The sequence below is a fragment of the Scyliorhinus torazame genome, chromosome 1, assembly GCF_047496885.1.
Source record: "Scyliorhinus torazame isolate Kashiwa2021f chromosome 1, sScyTor2.1, whole genome shotgun sequence".
In the NCBI taxonomy this organism is placed as follows: domain Eukaryota; kingdom Metazoa; phylum Chordata; class Chondrichthyes; order Carcharhiniformes; family Scyliorhinidae; genus Scyliorhinus; species Scyliorhinus torazame.
In genome coordinates, this window is record NC_092707.1 from 372483362 (window position 1) to 372497745 (window position 14384).

General features: G+C 45.1%; 1 protein-coding gene across 1 annotated transcript in view; it reads right to left on the reverse strand.

The window, feature by feature from the left end:
• Positions 1–14384, reverse strand: part of LOC140426604 (formin-2-like) — a 594930-nt gene that overhangs the window by 462774 nt on the left and 117772 nt on the right. The gene's annotated exons all lie outside the window — the stretch shown is intronic.

Below are 14384 nucleotides of genomic sequence, written 5' to 3' on the forward strand. Positions count from 1 at the left end.
GTGGTTGGCACTGATGCCTCAGTGCCAGGGACCGGGATCGATTCAGACCGTGGGAGAATTCTGTATGGAGTTTGCACATTCTTTCTGTTGCTGCGTGGGTTTCCTTCAGATGCTCCAGTTTCCTCCCCCAGTCCAAAGATGTGCAGGTTAGGTGGGACTGGTCATGCTAAATTGCCCGTGAGGTTATGGGGATAGGGTGGGGGATTGGGCCTAGGTGGGGTGCTCTTCGAGAGTCAGTGCAGACTCGATGGGATGAATGGCCACCTTCTGCACTGTTGGGATTCTATGAACTTTTAAAAAAACATGTACAGCACCACAGCAAACCACAAAAGAAGCAATTGCAACAAGAGGGAAACCTTTTTCATGCAGCAAGGGGTTAGGACCTGAAATGCACAGCCTGAGAGTGCGGTGGAGGCAGGATCAATTGAGGCTTTCAAAAGAAAATTGGATTATCTGAAAAAGGAAAATAGTAGGGCTACAAAGGAAAAGGGTGGGGGAGAGGCACTAGTTAAATTGTGACTTCAGGGAGTCAGACAAACATAGCAGGCTGAATGGCCTCCTGCAATACTGTAACCATTAATAAATAATAACCTTATTGTCACAAGCAGGCTTCAATGAAGTTACTGTGAAAAGCCCCTCGTCGCCACATTCCGCCGCATGTTCGGGGAGGCTGAGACGGGAATTGAACCTGTGCTGCTGGCATTGTTCTGCATTACAAGCCAGCTGTTTAGCCTACTGTGCTAAGCCAGCCCCTAAATGCTGAACCATTTGATGATAAGATGTTAGTGTAGATGGTCGAAAGCTTGTCCGGAAAGAGGTAAGCTTTGAGCAGTTTCTCAAAGAAGTGAGTGGGGTAAAGAAGCAGAGAGTTGCAAGGAGGGTAACTCCCCAGATGGGGCCTAGACAACGGGAGGTCATACCATTAATGGTGATTTTCCCAGGTATTTAAATGAGGAGAAACTTATGTTCATTGAATAAAGTCAAAATTCAATAATTCCAATTTATTGCTTCTATTAACCAATTAGTAGCAGGCCAAAGTGGGCTATAATTTATTAGAACAAATTAAAATTCATGAATAGTTCTACACTTTGGTTCAAATTGTTCTGATAGCTGTTGTAATATGGTGTCAACATTTGTGGCTCATTGATGAGAAAAGTAAGTGTTTATATATGAACCCTCTATTAGTAGTTTTTAACTATTTACACATCCCAGATATGGTCATGCCGGGTCACCATGCATGTGAGCTGCTTCTAGAGCAGGTGGGGAGTTGCGACCTGCGGGTGGGTCACAGACAGGTGTCGAGAGGGTCTCAGAGCCGTCCATCGCGGCGTTCCCGGTCATGAGAATTCACGAGCATCAGCCACAGCAGCCGGCTTTTAACAATGCCGGCTGAGAGTGGCTTTAAAAATGGCGGCCACGACCACCTAAAAAAATGTGGGCGCACTGCGCAAGCGTGCCCGCTCATCAGTACGCATGCGGCCCGCGAGTGTTGGAACCTGAACCCGGGGTCAAAGTGCGATCGCAGCATGGCGGCGGCTGACTTTGTGGTGATCACCGATGATGAACAAGGCTATGACCTCGATCTGTTTTGCATCCCTAAACATTACTCAAATGATCTGGAGAGAGTATGGTTTAATCATGGATAGAACTGAACATTTGGCAAGGGATATAATAAAAGCCATGGGAAATCATCACATTGTCACCCTCTATGTACTGAAGAATGGCTATAAGTTTTTTGCTGACCTTTTCGACTAAAGCATTGAATCAAAACAGTGACCAGTCAATCCCAATGACGGTGAACTTCATCTGCTTGAAGAGTTACTGTAATGATCAGTCAACAAGGGAACTGCTCAGAGATTACAAACTGATGTATCAAATTGACACTTTCGTCTGAGAAATTGTCCTCACTGGCTAATTCATTTGCTGATGAAACTTGGATACTAACTATGTCTTACCTCTCCTCATGTGAACCTACTGTGAGATCATGAGGACCAAGAACATAGAACACAGAAAATACAGCACAGAACAGGCCTTTCGGACCATGATGATGTGCCGAACTTCTGTCCTCGATTAAGAACAAATTAATCCACACCCCATCATTCTACAGTAATCCACGTGCCTATCCAATAGCTGCTTGAAGGTCCCTCATGTTTTCGACTCAACTACTTCCACAGGCAGTGCATTCCATGCCCCCACTACTCTCTGGGTAAAGAACCTACCTCTGACATCCCCCCAATATCTTCCACCATTCACCTTAAATTTATGTCCCCTTGTAATGGTTTGTTCTACCCGGGGGGAAAATCTCTGTCTATCTAGTCCCCTGTTCATCTTATAAACCTCTATCAAGTCTCCCCTCATCCTTCTCCGTTCTAATGAGAAAAGGCAGAGCACCCTCAACCTTTCCTCGCAAGACCTATTTCTCCATTCCAGGCAACATCCTGGTAAATCTCCTTTGTACCTTTTTCAAAGCTTCCACATCCTTCCTAAAATGAGGCGACCAGAACTGTACACAGTACTCCAAATGTGGCCTTACCAAGGTTTTGTACAGCTGCATCATCACCTCACTGCTCTTAAATCCAATCCCTCTGCTAATGAACACTAGCACATCATAGGCCTTCTTCACAGCTCTATCCACTTGAGTGGCAACTTTCAAAGATGTATGAACATAGACCCCAAGATCTCTCTGCTCCTCCACATTGCCAAGAACCCTACCGTTAACCCTGTATTCCGCAGTCATATTTGTCCTTCCAAAATGGACAACCTCACACTTTTCAGGGTTAAACTCCATCCGTCACTTCTCAGCCCAGCTCTGCATCCTCTCTATGTCTCTTGGCAGCAGACAACAGCCCTCCTCACTATCCCCAACTCCACCAATCTTCATATCGTCTGCAAATTTACTGATCCACCCTTCAACTTCCTCATCCAAGTCATTAATGAAAATCACAAACAGCAGAGGACCCAGAACGGATCCCTGCGGTACGCCACTGGTAACTGGGCTCCAGGCTGAATATTCGCCACCCACCACCACTCTCTGACTTCTATCGGTTAGCCAGTTTGTTATCCAACTGGCCAAATTTCCCACCATCCCATGGCTCCTTACTTTCTGCATAAGCCTACCATGGGGAATCTTATCAAATGCCTTACTAAAATCCATGTACACTACATCCACTGCTTTACCTTCATCCACGTGCTTGGTCACCTCCTCAAAGAATTCAATAAGACTTGTGAGGCAAGACCTACCCCTCACAAATCCGTGCTGACTATCCCTAATCAAGCAGCGTCTTTCCAGATTATCAGAAATCCTATCCCTCAGTACCCTTTCCATTACTTTGCCTACCACCAAAGTAAGACGAACTGGCCTGTAATTCCCAGGATTATCCCTATTCCCATTGTTGAACAGGGGCACGGCATTCGCCACTCTCCAATCCCCTGGTACCACCACTGTTGACAGTGAGGACGAAAAGATCATTGCCAACGGCTCTGCAATTTCATCTCTTGCTTCCCATAGAATCCTTGGATATATCCCGTCAGGCCCGGGGGACTTGTCTATCCTCAAGTTTTTCAAAATGCCCAACACATCTTCCTTCCTAACAAGTATTTCCTCGAGCTTACCAATCTGTTTCACACTGTCCACTCCAACAATAAGACCCTTCTCATTCATAAATACTGAAGAAATATACTCATTCAAGACCTCTCCTATCTCTTCAGACTCAATACACAATCTCCCGCTACTGTCCATGATCAGACCTACCCTCGATCAAGTCATTCTCATATTTCTCCCATATGTGTAAAAGGCCTTGGGGTTTTCCTTGATCCTACCCGCCAAAGATTGTTCATGCCCTCTCTTAGCTCTCCTAATCCCCTTCTTCAGTTCCCTCCTGGCTATCTTGTATCCCCCCCACCGCCGTGTCTGAATCTTGTTTCCTCAGCCTTACATAAAAGTCTCCTTATTCCTCTTAAATAAGACATTCAACCTCTCTTGTCAACCATGGTTCCCTCACTCGACCATCTCTTCCCTGCCTGACAGGGTCATACATATCAAGGCTACGTAGTATCTGTTCCTTGAACAAGTTCCACATTTAAAGAAAGCTCACCTCTCGCATTAAAGGCAAGAGAAAATGGTGGGTCGCGAAGGTTGGCCGGTATGGGTCACGAAGCTCGGCCGGTTGGTAAAAATGGGTCCCCCGAAAAAAGTTTGAAAACACGGTTCTAGAGTAACCTCTCCAGGCTGTTTATTCAGTCTACTATCACGTGGCTCTATGCACCATACGGTGGTTGATGCTACTTTCTGGTCCCATTTTAACCCTGGCTTTGCCTAGCAGATTTACATTACAATTGCATTGCAGGTGGATACAACTACATCCTACATTACCCAAAGGATTTTATGCAGAAATAAGAATTTGCATCCTCCATATCCTTACTTGATAAGTAAACTGCCCAGTTTAGAACTAACTATTCAAATCAGGTTATTCATTAAGGCCCCACTTTCTCCACCTTGCCACTCACCTGAGGTCTGGTGATCCTCAGGTTAAACCACCACCAGCCATCTCCCCCTCAAAAGGGGAAAGCAGCCTATGGTCACCTGGGACTATGGAAAATTCAACTGCTGATCTCAGAATTTACTGGAGGTCATGCAGGATGGTAGGTGTGGTGCCACAATTGGCTTCAGGTGTCCCCATTTTGAGGATAAGAAAGAAAATCCTGCCTTCACATAGCTAGTTAATCATTGGAGGCTACTGTTATTTTCAAATTAAACAGGTAGGGAAAAGCCTATGAAATGTTGTGCTGCAGTTGTTGGAAATGGCATTGTCTTCCAGAGCAGGGTTTTTCAAAGTGCAGGTTGTGGAGTGATCGGTCATAGCATTCCTATGGTGGTCCCGATCGTGGGAGAAGCGCCCAATGCCACTATCAACTTTTACTTCGAGAATGGCCACCGCTGCTGCCTTTCAAATGAAAAGGAATGATGCTGTGTACAGTCTTTTGGCCAGGAGGTGGAAGCAAAGAGCAGGTCATACGCCCTGCACATACACTTGACGTCAAGTCATGCCTCCTCCACATACGTGCTTTTGCCGCCAAATCACGGAACAGAGCAGCTTCCTTTTTCAAGCTGCTGGGAAGCAGACGGAAGATGGGTTATTTTCTTAAGAATAAGTGACAGCCAGAGACACAATTAGGCAGTGCAGGAACTGTACAGGATCTCACAACTGACTCTGCTTGTGAATGCTGCCCAGGAGAGTCAAGAGCGAGACAGAGAATTGCTAGTGTTAGCTATGTACAGAGCTCCAGGGCCTTTGGTTAACAGCCCACAAAGGAAATCTTAACGCGGGAACAAAGAATTATAAAGATGATTTCTTGAGGTATGGTTGTGTCATTTGTGCCAATGCAAATACGGATGCAAATCCCATGTGTGTTATATGCAGGGAACATAGAACATATAAAAATACAGCACAGAACAGGCCCTTCGGCCCACGATGTTGTGCCGAACCTTTGTCCTAGATTACTCATAGATTATCATAGAATTTACAGTGCAGATGGAGGCCATTCGGCCCATCGAGTCTTGGAAAGAGCACCCGACCCAAGGTCAACACCTCCACACTATCCCCATAACCCAGTAACCCCACCCAACACTAAGGGAAATTTTGGACACAAAGGGCAATTTATCCTGGCCAATCCACCTAACCTGCACATCTTTGGACTGTGGGAGGAAAAGCACCCGGAGGAAACCCACACACACACATGGGGAGGATGTGCAGACTCCTCACAGACAGTGACCCAAGCCGGAATCGAAACTGGGACCCTGGAGCTGTGAAGCAATTGTGCTATCCACAATGCTACCGTGCTGCCCTTAAGAACAAATTAATCTACACTATATCATTCTACCGTGATCCATGTACCTATCCAATAGCCGCTTGAAGGTCCCTAATGTTTCTGACTCAACTACTTCCAAAGGCAGTGCATTCCATGCCCCCACTACTCTCTGGGTAAAGAACCTACCTCTGACAACCCTGTATTTTCCACCATTCTCCTAAAATTTATGTCCCCTTGTAATGGTTTGTTCCACCCGGGGAAAAAGTCTCTGACTGTCTACTCTATCTATTCCCCTGATCATCTTATAAACCTCTATCAAGTCGCCCCTCATCCTTCTCCGTTCTAATGAGAAAAGGCCCAGCACCCTCAACCTTTCCTCGTAAGACCTACTCTCCATTCCAGGCGACATTCTGGTAAATCTCCTTTGCACCTTTTCCAAAGCTTCCTCATCCTTCCTAAAATGAGGTGACCAGAACTGTACACAGTACTCCAAATGTGGCCTTACCAAGGTTTTGTACAGCTGCATCATCACCTCACGGCTCTTAAATTCAATCCCTCTGTTAATGAACGCGAGCACACCATAGGCCTTCTTCACAGCTCTATCCACTAGAGTGGCAACTTTCAAAGATGTATGAACATAGACCCCAAGATCTCTCTGCTCCTCCACATTGCCAAGAACCCTACCGTTAACCCTGTATTCCGCATTCATATTTGTCCTTCCAAAATGGACAACCTCATACTTTTCAGGGTTAAACTCCATCTGCCACTTCTCAGCCCAGCTCTGCATCCTATCCATGTCTCTTTGCAGCCGTCAAGAGCCCTCCTCATTATCCACAACTCCACCAATCTTTGTATCGTCTGCAAATTTACTGATCCACCCTTCAACTCCCTCATCCAAGTCATTCATGAAAATCACAAACAGCAGAGGACCCAGAACTGATCCCTGCGACACGCCACTGGTAACTGGGCTCCAGGCTGAATATTTGCCATCCACCACCACTCTCTGACTTCTAATCGGTTAGCCAATTCATTATCCAACTGGCCCAATTTCCCACTACCCCATGCCTCCTTACTTTCTGCATAAGCCTACCATGGGGAACCTTATCAAATGCCTTACTAAAATCCATGTACACTATATCCACTGCTTTACCTTCATCCACATGCTTGGTCACCTCCAAGAATTCAATAAGACTTGTAAAGCAAGACCTACCCCTCACAAATGCGTGCTGACTATCCCTAATCAAGCAGTGTCTTTCCAGATGCTCAGAAATCCTGTCCCTCAGTACCCTTTCCATTACTTTGCCTACCACCGAAGTAAGACTAACTGGCCTGTAATTCCCAGGGTTATCCCTATTCCCTTTTTTGAACAGGGGCACAACATTCGCCACTCTCCAATCACCTGATACCACACCTGTTGACAGTGAGGACGAAAAGATCATTGCCAACGGCTCTGCAATTTCATCTCTTGCTTCCCATAGAATCCTTGGATATATCCCGCCAGGCCCGGGGGACTTGTCTATCCTCAAGTTTTTCAAAATGCCCAACACATCTTCCTCCCTAACAAGTATTTCCTCGAGCTTACCAGTCTGTTTCACACTGTCCTCTCCAACAATATGGCCCCTCTCATTTGTAAATACTGAAGAAAAGTACTCGTTCAAGACCTCGCCTATCTCTTCAGACTCAATACACAATCTCCCGCTACTGTCCTTGATCGGACCTACCCTCGCTCTAGTCATTCTCATATTTCTCACATATGTGTAAAAGGCCTTGGGGTTTTCCTTGATCCTACCCGCCAAAGATTTTTCATGCCCTCTCTTAGCTCTCCTAATCCCTTTCTTCAGTTTCCTCCTGGCTATCTTGTATCCCTCCAGCGCCCTGTCGGAACTTTATTTCCTCAGCCTTACATAAGTCTCCTTTTTCCTCTTAACAAGACATTCAACCTCTCTTGTCAACCATGGTTCCCTCACTCGACCATCTCTTCCCTGCCTGACAGGGACATACATATCAAGGACACGTAGTACCTGTTCCTTGAACAAGTTCCACATTTCACTTGTGTCCTTCCCTGACAGCCCATGTTCCCAACTTATGCACTTTCAATTCTTGTCTGACATCATCGTATTTACCCTTCCCCCAATTGTAAACCTTGCCCTGTTGCACGCACCTATCCCTCTCCATTACTAAAGTGAAAGTCACAGAATTGTGGTCACTATCTGCAAAATGCTCCCCCACTAACAAATCTATCACTTGCCCTGGTTCATTACCAAGTACCAAATCCAATATTGCCCCTCCTCTGGTCGGACAATCTACATACTGTGTTAGAAAAGCTTCCTGGACACACTGCACAAACACCACCCCATCCAAACTATTTGATCTAAAGAGTTTCCACTCAATGTTTGGGAAGTTGAAGTCACCCATGACTACTACCCTGTGACTTCTGCACCTTTCCAAAATCTGTTTCCTAATCTGTTCCTCCACATCTCTGCTACTATTGGGGGCCTACAGAAAACTCCCAACAAGGTGACTGCTCCTTTCCTATTTCGGACTTGACCCCATACTACCTCAGTAGGCTAATACTCCTCGAACTGCCTTTCTGCAGCTGTTATACTATCTCTAATTAACAATGCCACCCCCGCTCTTTTACCACCCTCCCGAATCTTATTGAAACATCTATAGCCAGGGACCTCCAAGAACCATTTCTGCCCCTCTTCTATCCAAATTTCCGTGATGGCCACCACATCGTAGTCCCAAGTACCGATCCATACCTTAAGTTCACCCACCTTATTCCTGATGCTTCTTGCATTGAAGTATACACACTTCAACCCATCTCCGTGCCTGCAAGTACTCTCCTTTGTCGGTGTTCCCTTCCCCACTGCCTCATTACATGCTTTGGCAGCCTGAATATCGGCGAACTTAGTTGCTGGACTACAAATCCGGTTCCCATTCCCCTGCCAAATTAGTTTAAACCCTCCCGAAGAGTACTATAAAACCTCCCTCCCAGGATATTGGTGCCCCTCTGGTTCAGATGCAACCCGTCCTGCTTGTATAGATCCCACATTCCCCAGAATGCGCTCCAATTATCCAAATACCTGAAGTCCTCCCTCCTACACCATTCCTGCAGCCACGTGTTCAACTGCACTCTCTCCCTATTCCTAGCCTCGCTATCACATGGCACCGGCAACAAACCAGATATGACAACTCTGTCTGTCCTGGCTTTTAACTTCCAGCCTAACTCTCTAAACTTGTTTATTATCTCCACACCCCTTTTCCTACCTACGTCGTTGGTACCAATGTGCACCACGATGGGGCAGCACGGTAGCATTGTGGATAGCACAATTGCTTCACAGCTCGAGGGTCCCAGGTTCGATTCAGGCTTGGGTCACTGTCTGTGCGGAGTCTGCACATCCTCCCAGTGTGTGCGTGGGTTTCCCCCGGGTGCTCCGGTTTCCTCCCACAGTCCAAAGATGTGCAGGTTAGGTGGATTGGCCATGATAAATTGCCTTTAGTGTTGGGTGGGGTTACTGGGTTATGGGGATAGGGTGGAGGTGTGGACCTTGGGTAGGGTGCTCTTTTCAAGAGCCAGTTCAGACTCGCTGGGCCAAATGGCCTCCTTCTGCACTGTAAATTCTATGATATCTATGACTTCTGGCTGCTCACCCTTCCCCTTAAGGATCCTGAAGACACTATCCGAGACATCCCTGGACCTGGCACTCGGGAGGCAACATGCCTTCCGGGAGTCGCGCTCGCGACCACAGAATCTCCTATCTATTCCCCTAACCATTGAATCTCCTATTACTATTGCTTTTCCATTCTCCCCCCTTCCCTTCTGAGCCCCAGACTCAGTGCCAGATACCTGGCCGCTAGGTCATCCCCCCCCAACAGCATCCAAAATGGTATACTTGTTTTGAAGGGGAACGGCCACGAGGGATCCCTGCACTGTCTGCCTGTTTGTTTTCTTTCACCCCCCCCCCCCGACTGTAACCCAGCTACTCGTCCTGTACCTTGGGTGCGGTTACCTCCCTGTAACTCTTCTCTATAACCCCCTCTGCCTCCCAGATTATCCAACGTTCATCCAGCTCCCTAACACTGTCTCGGAGGAGCTGGAGTTGGGCGCACTTCCCGCAGGTATAGTCAGCGGGGACACCGGTGGTATCCCTCACCACTCACATCCTACAGGAGGAGCATGCAACTGGCCTAGCCTCCATCCCCTCTTACCTTAAAGGATATAGATGCCCTGTGGACCAACTGGACCTCCGCCCTCAGACTCTGCTCCCAGTCAGTTGCACTCTCTGTGAACTCCTTGCTCCCTTCTCGCTCTTTGCGGAAATGTAGGAAACTAAATGAAAGGAGCACCTTACTCCCTCCTCACCTAACTCCCTCAGTCACCAAACTCTCACTATCGCACTCAAATGCACCAAATTCAGCACTCAGTGCAAACGAAGTGCAAATGAAGTGCTGGAAAATGAGAGGAGAAGTTTCAGATTTTGAAAGAGAAGTGTTGGGTGAAGAATTCCAATGGAGGTCAAGACTACAAAGTTAAAAGGCCACACTGCTGTATTTGACCTGTGATACGACATTAAATACATGTCAAACCCCCCGAGGCTGTCAGCATTCTGGAGTAACAGCTCCCAGGAGTATCCAGTGCTGAGTAAAACAAGCATTTTGTTGCTATTGTCCCTCATGACGACATATACATGCGAGGCTGGATTTTCCGCTTTCATAAAGATGAAGATGACACAAACAAACTGGCTGAAGTCTGCATCCGATATGTTTGCCCTCTCCTCCTTTAAACCTGATTAATGCGAGATATTAGAGGACCAAACATGCGTGGGTAACGTGGCGTGGGTTGTGAAGGTCGGCTGATTTGAGTCACGAAGGTAAAAGTTGGTTCCAGGAAAAATGTTTGAAAAACACTGTTCTAGAGGGAATCAGGAATAGATCTGAGCAAGGCAAACACCAAGGAATCTCATTGGGCAGAGATATGAAGTATTCTGACATGAACAGTACAAAGCACAAAGGAGGAAGCATACTTACAAATAATGAATTCAAATGAGCTATGAAAAGACAAATACATGTCTAATTTTTCATCTCTTGACAAAGTTTTTAAAGCTATTTTCTTTTAGGAAATCTCAAGATAATTGAAACCTGAGGGAATGTGGCTCCACACTTGTAAAAACAAATGTTAGCCATCAGTCTCAAAGATGGACTATCAATAACTAACACTTACCACCACATTAAAATGGTACTTGCACCAGGCCTTTCAAGCCTGCCCCACCCTTCAATATGATCATGGCTAATCAATGCCCATCTCAAATCCTTTTCTGTGCCATTTCCTAGAGCCCTCTATTCCTCGATCAAATATTTATCCAACTCCACTTTAAATACTTCTAATGGTCCAGCCTCCACCACCCTCCGGGGCAGAGAAGTCCAGAGATTCACCATTCTCTCAGAAGAAATTTCTACGCACCTCAGTTTCAAATGACCAATTCCCCTCTATCTACTGTTAAATCCTCAAAAGAATGAGCAAATTTGTCAAACTTGATGTACCTTTCATAAAAGCATGTTGACTAGGTTTGATTATATTCAACCATTCTAAATGATTAGCTATTTCCTCCTTCATTATTGACTCCAATAACAGATGTTAAACTAACTCCCTATAGTTCCCTACCTTCTGCATTTTAAACAAAGGAGTCACATTGGCTGTTTTACAATCTTTGGTACTCTGCCGGAATTTAGCGAGTTGTGAAAATTTCAACTAATGGGTCCACTCTCTCTACAGGCACTTCTATTAAAACCCTAGTGTGCAGTTCGTCGGGTCCTGGTGACTTGTTTGCATGTAGCTGCTCAAGTTTCTCTAAAATACTATCGCTGGTGATTGGGATTTTTCAACGTTCTCCCTGTTATTTGAAATCAGCCCATCTGATATCTTAGGGATATTTGCAATGTCTTGCACGGTGAAGATGCAAAAAAAATATATTTAGTATATCTGTCATTTCTGTGTTTGCTGTTATTAATTCACCAGCTTCCCTCAGTAGAGGTCCCATATTTACCTTAGCCACCCGCTTCCTATTTATATATCCACAGAAACTCTTAGTGTTGTTTTTATACTGCATACAAGTTTTCTTTCGAAATTCATTTATTCCCTTATGAGTCTTTTGCCGCTGGATCCTAAAAACCTCGAGCCCTTTGGTCTACCATTACCTCTTGCTACTTTAGTGTATCCTGCTTTTCAATTTATTATCCTTGACCTCCTCTATCTCATGGAATCCCACTTTTTGATTGGGATAAACTCTTGCTGAGCATTATGGACCAGCTGCTTGAATATCTGCCACTGCTCATCCACTGATCTGTATCTTACCTTGTTTACCCAGTTCACCCAGGACAACTCCTCCCTCATACCATTTTAATTGCCCTTATTTATGTTCAAGACGCAAGTTATGGACCTATGGCTCTCATCCTCAAACAGCATCTGGAATTCTATCACATTGTGGTCACTACCCCAGGGGATTGTTAACCACGAGATCCCTTATTAATCCTTCTTCATTACAAAACCAAATCTAAACTATCCCATTCCTAGGTAGGTTCCACAAAGTACTGCCTAAAAAAGAATCCCTATTACCGTCCACAAATTCTTCTTCTATGCTACTCTTGCTGATTCGGTTTGTCCAATCAATTTGCAGATTAAAATCACCCTCGATAATTGCAGTTGAAACATGCCATTGGTATTTCCCCATTTATGCACTGACCTCTTGAGAGGTCACATTTTGAGGGTCTATAGACTACTCCCACCCTTGCCTTCCTTCCCCCGTGATTAATGATTTCAACCCAAACTGATTCTACATCACTACCAACTGCCTATGTATTACGACTCAGCACTGCTCAGAAACCTTCCTGGATTAACAGTGTTACCCCACCTCCTTTACCCTTTGACCCGTATACCCTGGAATGTTGTGCACCCAATCCTGGTCACCCTGCAACCATGTTTCTGTAATAGCTAAACCTCACATCATTCACTGCATTTCAATAACCCCGATTGAAAGATGCCATTTTGTTTGCAGAGCTATCATCTCATACAACAACTTAATTTTTGCAATTAATTGCAGATCTGACCTTGCCTTGTGTTCTACCATTTGCAAATAACCACTTGCGCTATTGGCCGCATTGTTATTTTGTTTTATGGACCAATAAACTGTGGTGTCTGTTGCCGTGTTCATATAGAGAGTAGGGATACGATGCCAATTCACACAAGGGATTAGTTTAATGGCTTCAAATTTTGGGCTTTGTTTCCATTCACCAAGGAGTGCAAGGAAGGATCGAAAAATGGTTCCAAAATAATGAATGATTTTGAATCTGGGGAAAAGTGTGAAATATCATTTTTACTGGTTGAAGAAGTTATAAGAAAGGATAGATATATGGTCAAAATTTAGATGAAAAGAAGAATTAGAAGATAGATTTTCATTGTTCACACACATCATACTCATTATCACAAGTGGCTATGGTGGCAGCAAACTTTCATTTGAAAAAAAAAAGGATTAAGAAAAAGGATGGCAATAGAAAAGATTTGATGAATCCAAGTGCTGTGACAGTAAATGGACTTTTTATTTCAAATCACTGGGTAAAAACTATCACATCCAGCATTTTAATTCAGTAACTACATTGAATCCCATCCCCTACCATTTCCCCTTTTCATTCTTACAGCACTGATTCAGATTAAACAGCTTGATTCTTGAATGGCACATCTTGATCAAGCAGAAGTTTTTCTTTCATTGACAGATCTTTTACTGGTTGCACAAGATTACTTTGCACCGAATACAGCAACAATAAATAGAACACGAGGGCTGTCTGCTCTCGATCATCCTACATTGGTGTTCTCTTGTTTTAGAAGCAAAACTATGAAGAAACAATCTTTTTCTATTGATCATATTCAATGTTGCCCAAATTTTAAACAGTGCTCTCGAATAACCCCTTAATTTTCTCTACTGTAATGCAGGTCACATTGCATGCCTCCGTTTCCAGCCCAAACTAACTCCTTTTGGCTGCACACTCCAGTCAAGTGGTTCACTACCCTTTCTCTCAGAACATAAGACTTTCAGGTTCTCATTTTCAAATCAGTCCCAAGGTTTCATCATAGAATCAGTACAGTGAAGGAGGCTGCCATTCAGCCCATTGAGGCTAGACCAACCCTTTGAATGAGCACTCAACCCATGTCCATTCCCCCCCCCCCCCCAAACCTCCCCTTCCTATCCCTGTAATGCCATAAACCAACCTGCACATTCCTGGACACTTGAGGGGCAATTTGTCATGGCCAATTCACTTAGCCTGCATATATTTGGACTGCGGGTTCAAACCGGACCCGGAGGAAACCCTTGCAGTCATGGCGAGACATGTGCAAATTCCACACAGACAGTCACCCAAGGCCAGAATTGAGCCCAGGTCCCTGGCACTGCAAGACAGCAATGCTAACCACTGTGCCACCCTTGCATCCTGCTCAAGATGAACAATAATTTTCATTCGTTGCGTACTTAATGAGTGCCAATGATAGCTCCATTCATACAGGATCACTTATTGGCCATACCATC